Genomic DNA, 6,675 nt, shown 5'->3' with positions numbered 1-6,675 from the left:
TCCCCAGCATCTCCCCCTCCATTGTGTTCCCAAATTCAGTCAGCTGGATGCTCCCCAGGGATGTCCTGACCTGTGAGAGCCAGGCCTGGCTTATCCTGCCTGCGGAGCAGATACCTGGTGGTGGGGCTGCGCAGAAGTGGAGCCTGATGTTGGCTCTGTGCTGCCTCCAAGGCCTTCATCCAGCCCTTCCCCAGGCACCGATGGAACAGCCCCTTCCTCTCGGATCCTGCTGCCCCAGCACCCTCTGTGCCAGCGTCACGAGGGGCAGGACACGGCTCCCAGCCAGCATCTCCCCCCGTGCTGAGCATCCTCTGCACAGCAGCGTGTTGCACACACCCACCTCAGTGCGGCTCTACCCAGAGGAAGGGGGGAGAGGTGCCAACCCTCCCACAGCTCAGCTGTGGGTACCAGAAATAGACCCGCAGAGAAGCAAATCCTCCCTCAAACCTCTCTGCCTGGCCTCTATGTTTGCAGCCAGCACCAGATCGTACCAGCCCTGACTCAGACTGATGCTGTGTGACCGGGATGTGCGCTTAGGTATGAACGGGCTTTGCTGGCCGAGGACTGCTCCTGGTGTGTCCTCCCCTCGGTGCTTCGGGAATGTGCCAAATCCATCCCGAGTGAAGAGGCCCCTGCTGCACCTCTCCCCCGCAGCCCGCAAACAGCCTCAAACGTCTGCGAGTGTGTGAGCGTCGTCTCCCCGCTGTATAATACCCACACCCTGCTCTGCTCGCTGGTCCTCTCGCCCACCTCCAGCCTCCAGCCATGGACGTGGACAGGACACTCGGGACTTGGCAGGTGCTGTGACCATCACCTGGCGCTGGGACTGGCAGGACATGCCGATGCCTTCATCCGTCACGCTCTCCTGCCCCGTTCCCAGGGGGCGAGGGCTGTTTTCCACTCTGCTCCGTGTCGTTTGTCCTGGGATCCTTGGAAAATGCAAAGTGTGAGGATGAACGTGGAGACCCTGGAGGTCCCCAAAGCTTCGGGGGCGGCTCCTCCCCGTGGCAGTGCTTGCTGCACCCTCTGACACCCCCCATCCCCGGTCCAGCCAAGGCTGTTCGTTCGGGTTTGTCCTAGACAAGCATCCAGACGTCTGCATTGTTTGAGGTTTGCCCATCCCTGCTCCGTTCCTCTCGCCGTGTCCAGCGCAGCTCAGGCTGAATAGTTCATTAATTGTTTCCAGTTGATAGGGAAGAGCATGAGCAGCCTCCAGTGACGCACTTCACCCCCATGGCAGGGGAGTGAGTGCCTGGTGCCTGCCCCCGGCTCCTGCTCCATGGGGCTTTGCAGTGGGGAGCTTCACAAAGGGAGGGGGCAGCCTCAACCCTCCCATTGTCATCTGTTCCTTCACACAGGCGTTTCCTTGGAGGGCAGGGGTCTGTGGTGCAGACACGCTCTTCCCAGGGCAGCTCCCAGCAGGAAGGAGCTCAGCAGGCAGGCTCACGGGTACAGCGTCCTCTGCGCAGGTCCATGGGGTGCAGAGCGTGCTGTGCCTGGGGGATACAGCACCGATCAGAGCAGGGGGAGCAGGAACCCCCTCCACACAGCCTGGAGAAGCTCATCCTGGATGTGTGACCTGTCTCTGTGTGGGTTTCTTGCTTGGCGTTGCCGTCCCCGTGCACAGAGATTGCCTCTTGCTGGGGCTGTCACGGGGAGGAGGGGGGCACAGCACAGCACATCACCACCCCTGCAGGCTCAGCTCTAACCCCAGAAGAGGGAGAGTCCTGAAGGTCAAGGTCACCTCCCGGGGGAAAGCCTAGCAATGGTCATGTAGACAGACCTGCCTTGCCCGGGGTCAGATGGCAAAGACAAAGAGCCTCTCAGCTGCTGTTTGTTCTTCATAGCCTTTGCCTTTCCCCGTACAAATCCTCCTCAAAGGAAACACTAATATTTATTAGCCCTGTGAGCTACTGACAGCCCAAATACAAGATAACCCCTTTTGTTCCACCGCATTCAGTGGGTGTTTGGTTCCTGTGTGTCAATATTTGGTGTCCCGCCGAGCGAGTTGAGCTCCTGTCGCTGCTGCCCTTGCTTGTGTAGGTCCCCTGAGGACCATGGGTCTGACAGGGATTGTGAGGGTGGGCATCTCTTGGATTAAGGAAGTAATAACCCCCTGTGCTGGGCACTACAACTGCCTGACACGGGGATGGAGCCAGGAGGGGCTGGGCTCTGCTCCCAAGGAACAAGGGATGGGACAAGAGGAAACGGCCTCAAGCTGCCCCAGGGCAGGTTCAGATGGAGCTGAGGAACAATTCCTGCCCCAGAGGGTGCTCAGGCATTGGAACAGGCTGCCCAGGGCAGGGCTGCAGGCACCGTCCCTGCAAGTGCTCACACAGCGTGGAGACGAGGCCTCAGTGCCATGGGGCAGAGGTGGCCTTGGCAGTGCTGGGAACGGTTGCACTGGATGATCCTAAAGGGCTTTTCCAACCCGTTTGTGATGCTCCCGTCTCAGAACCCCTGAGCTCTGCTCCCGCTGCTTGCAAGGGCAGCCCCATATGGTGGGGCTGGGATGGCTTCGTTCCCTGCCTGCTCCAGCAGCTCATCCCGGGCAGGCTTTCCCCAGCTGGATGCTTACAGCAGCATTAATGAAGATGCTGGGAATGGCTGTGGCTCTCCGGCGTTTCTTTCATTCCATGGGTTCCCCCATCCTGGAGCTTTGACAAAAGAAAACTGTTGTTTTGTCTTTCCAGACATTTTTCTTGCAAATATGGGGTTTTGTTACCGGTTCTGGTGGAAAATGGAGTTTTTGGCTGGTCCCTCACGAAAGGCCCTGTTCTGTCACCTCTCCAGCTGATAGCTAGCTCAAGAAATGTAAGTAATGGCATGTGTGAAGCAAGGTCAGTGTTACAGGACAGCAATAAAGAGGCAGAGCTGTTTAATCTCACCCTCTCCATGCACGCATGCACACGCCTTTCCTGGCCAATGCGGTGCCAGATCTATTTAGGACTTTAAATAGCAAAACCACATCGTATCTTGGAGACTAGGGACAAAATAAGTGTTTTTTTTCCTTTCCCTTTACACATGATGAGAGGGAAATAATGAAAGCCATTGGAAGGCCGTTTTCCCAGGCTCAGATGTCTTGGTTTGGGAACCTGCCTGGCTCTATGGAGCCCCGCTCCACTTCCACCAGCGCGTATGTGGTGTCCTGCATGGAGCTGGCTCGGAGCATGGAGCCAGCGGTGGCGGAGCGGGTCCTGCCGGGGCTGTCAGGGCTTGATCCTGAAATCCACAAGGTTGGAAGTGGTGTGGTCTCACTGCCTGTCCCCGTGCGCTCCCTTGGATGTCCCCTTTGTGCTTCCTGCTGTTGCGTCTGGGCACAGACACCGTGATACCCGCTCTGTGGAGCCTTCACTGCCGCCGCCTTCCATGCTCAGCATCACGCTTGTCCTGCAGCAGGAATAGCAGAGCCGAGCAGCCGGGACGCGCATACTGTGAATGTTCTCTGGTGTGATCCATCTGCAGAATGCCAATAATATATTTAAGTAGTGTGGGGCAAACGGAAGATGCGTTTTAAAAAGAAATGATTTTAAAGATTTATTCCAAAAGAAGCGATGATTTTTTATATATATATATAGAGAGAGAGGAAGGTTTTTCTGGAATGAATGGAAAGGTACAAAAAATGTTAAAAAAATAATAAAAGATTATATCCATCTCTCCATCTTGTGTCTGAATGTTTTCTATTTCAACTTTTGTATTTCAGATGTGACCTGGACTATTTTGTGGATGTGCTTATTTTATTGCTGAGGCTGATATTCCACTTGTGTTGTGAATGCTCTGAGGCCAAGACTGGACAATAAACTTCACTGAATTCAGGATAGTTTTGTACATGGTTTAATGTCTCTCTTTTCTCCTTTGGTAGGAGCAGGAGCTGCTTTGGGGCTGAATGTCAGCTCGGTAGCACTGATGGCCCAGGCTGTGCATCCCTTGCGGGGCTCCAGAGCGGTGAGTTGCTCCGTGCTGAGCAAAGAAGCCCCAGACACAATGCAAAAGGACTTTTGCACTCCGTGACCTTGGCAGAGGGTTGAAGCACAAGACCTCAGGAGCCAGTGTGCAATAGGAGAAGGTTCCTGTGGTCCCTCGCGCAGATCCCAAGGCCCTGAACAAATATTGCCATAAGGCTATCGGGTAAATAAAGCACGGAGCTGTGACCTGCCCAGCCCGCGGTTGCAAAGCAACTGAAGGGCAGAGCTGGGGAAGGGACAGGGCAGCCCTGCTTCCCACAGCGCTGGCAGCCAAAAGTCCCCCTCAGGTCAGGCTGCTCAGCACAGCAACCCCTCCGTGGTCCTGTGCTCTGGTCCATCAGTGCCGCAGAGAGGCTGCAGCCACACGGAGCTGGGAAGAGCCAGAGGTGGGATTATGGGGGCACCTGTGGGATCTCTGGGGGCAGAGCCGTGGTGTGAGCCCGCGGGTGATGGGAAGGGGGCCATGCCCTTCACCCCCTGCCCTGCTGCACCTCGGCTCTGCCCAACCCTCCTGAGTCACGTCCAGGCCCTGACATGGGCAGGTCCCCAGGAAGGACCTGTTTGCTGAACCAGTTCCTCCCTCTGCCGCTCTCATTCCTCCAGTCTCACCGGGGCGGTGGCATCGGCAGGGAATGCACCGAGTGTCCCAGCACACTCGGAATCCCAGCCTGGTTTGTGTTGGAAGAGACCCATCACGCCGTGTTCTACCACTGCAGTCCTGCCCAGGGGTCCAGCCAGTGCCCAGGTGTTCCCTGCTGCCCAAACAGCAGTGACCTCCCTGCTCCATGCCCCTCCATGCCTCACAAGGATGCTCAAGCCAGGTCTCTGATTGCTCCCCTGGTCTCTCAGCGTATCTGCAAAGCAGGGATATCAGATGCCCTAAATGGGATGGTGTGTGTGCTGTTAAATTACAGGTCCAGGTCGGGAGGCTCAGCCTGGTCATTCCATTGCAGGCCACCCTCCTCTGCAGCAGTTTTAGTGCAGTAAAGGAGGAAGCACATTGACTCCACTCAGGCCGAGTGGGCGGTAGGAAAACATGTAGGTGAGTGCTTCCTCCTCTTAGACAAGTGTTACAGGATCTGAACCAACCGAGCCAACATCTCAGGCTGATGTTTGACCCAGAAGTGGAGCCAAGCTTTCCAAATCTCACAGGGTGTTCTGAAACCCTTGACTCCAAAACAACACGAGGTGAGCACCTCTCTTGTGCAGCCCAGCCCATTCGTGCTGGGTTGTTCAGCTTCTTACATGCAGCCTCAGCCCATATGGAGAGCTGACCCTGTGCTGTAAGAAGCATCATATATTGTCTCAGTAAGCTTCAGTGATTCAGGGTGGTTATTTCCTTACCTGCCCAAGCTTGGTGCTGGGTTTCGGGGTTGAGTTGGAGCTGTTGAAAAGCATCAGTGCCCCTGTCCCCAAATGCACGCACAGCTCCTCAGCCCATCACCCCAGCTCGGGGCATCACTGGGATGATGTGTTGGGGTTTCTGAGGGTGTCAGCCTGCATTTGCCATTTGTGGTCTCGGGGAGAGAGGGAACCTCTTTGACAATATCTCGGCCCTTGGCAGGAAACCTGGAGAGGGGCTTTGGCCGAGTGCCTGTAGGGACAGGACAAAGGGAATGGCTTTAACCGGCCAACCCAAACCAGGCTGGGGTTCGGTGTTGGGGAAGTAGTTGCCCCACCGGCTGAAAGGATTAAACTGCTGCAGCGCCCGGCCCTGCGGGGGCTCTGCCTGCCCCAGGAGCGTGCGAGGACACGGGCAGCAAAGGAAGGTGTTCCTCGAGCACTGGTGGGATGGCTGTGATGGACGCAGCGGGTGCCGCTGCCGCCCGCAGTCGCGCTGCGCCGCTGTGCCTTCATTCAGGAGTTGGCTGTGCAGCAGGCGCAGGAGTGTGGGTGTTTAATTCATTGCAAGTATAACCTTGATTGCAGTTTGGAAAACAGCCTCAAGTGCCTCCTCGGGAAGCTAATTCGGGTATTGCCTATCCTAGTCCTGTGGCTTGCATCAATATGAGGTGCCTCTGAGGAGCTGGGCTCCAGTGCGTGGAGCCGGAAAGGATCGGTGTGTTCTCATGCTGACGAACCCACCTACGCTCTGGTTCTTATTTGCAAGCAGATCTCTGCAGGATTTGTGTTAGCCCTGATAAAATGCTCGATATTCCTGGAAGGAAGAGTGCTGATTAGGCCATTGATTAGCAAAGGGGGGTCAGCTCTTGCAGCTGGGATAGGGGCTGTACTACCATCTGTAACCCAGGCTTTACTACCGTCTGTAACCCAGGCTGTACTACCATCTGTAACCTCTGGTGCCTGGATGCTGCCTTTTCACCCAGGAGTGGATGCAGTGAACCTGCAAAGGTGGCCAAAGCGTTGCTCAGCCATTTTATGGGTGGGGAAGTCAAGGTCCAGAGAGCTGATGCTATTAAGTGCTGGTGATGCAAGAAGGGAAGCCAGGAGCAGGGTGCAGGCCGCCTGACTCCCTGCCTGGTAAAGGGCGAACCAAGTTTGAGATCAATGGTCCAGGGGAACCACGGGTAAAGCCCTGTCAGCCCTTTTCTTGGAGCATGGCTCCTGGTGTGTGGATCTGCTGTTCCATCAGGTAACTCCGTGCATAAGGAGATGGATGGACGAGGGTGGGGAGATGACTCTCCCAGCAGTGCTTTGATGGAAAGGCTTTCCTGTCACAATCCTGCCTCCCTTGTGCTGTTGTGTCCCC

This window comes from Pezoporus occidentalis, unplaced genomic scaffold (assembly GCF_034315485.1).
Source record: "Pezoporus occidentalis ecotype Australia unplaced genomic scaffold, CSIRO_AGI_Poc_V1 ctg92, whole genome shotgun sequence".
Lineage (NCBI taxonomy): Eukaryota > Metazoa > Chordata > Aves > Psittaciformes > Psittacidae > Pezoporus > Pezoporus occidentalis.
The sequence above is the reverse complement of the archived record's forward strand: the minus strand, read 5'-3'. Positions refer to the sequence as shown.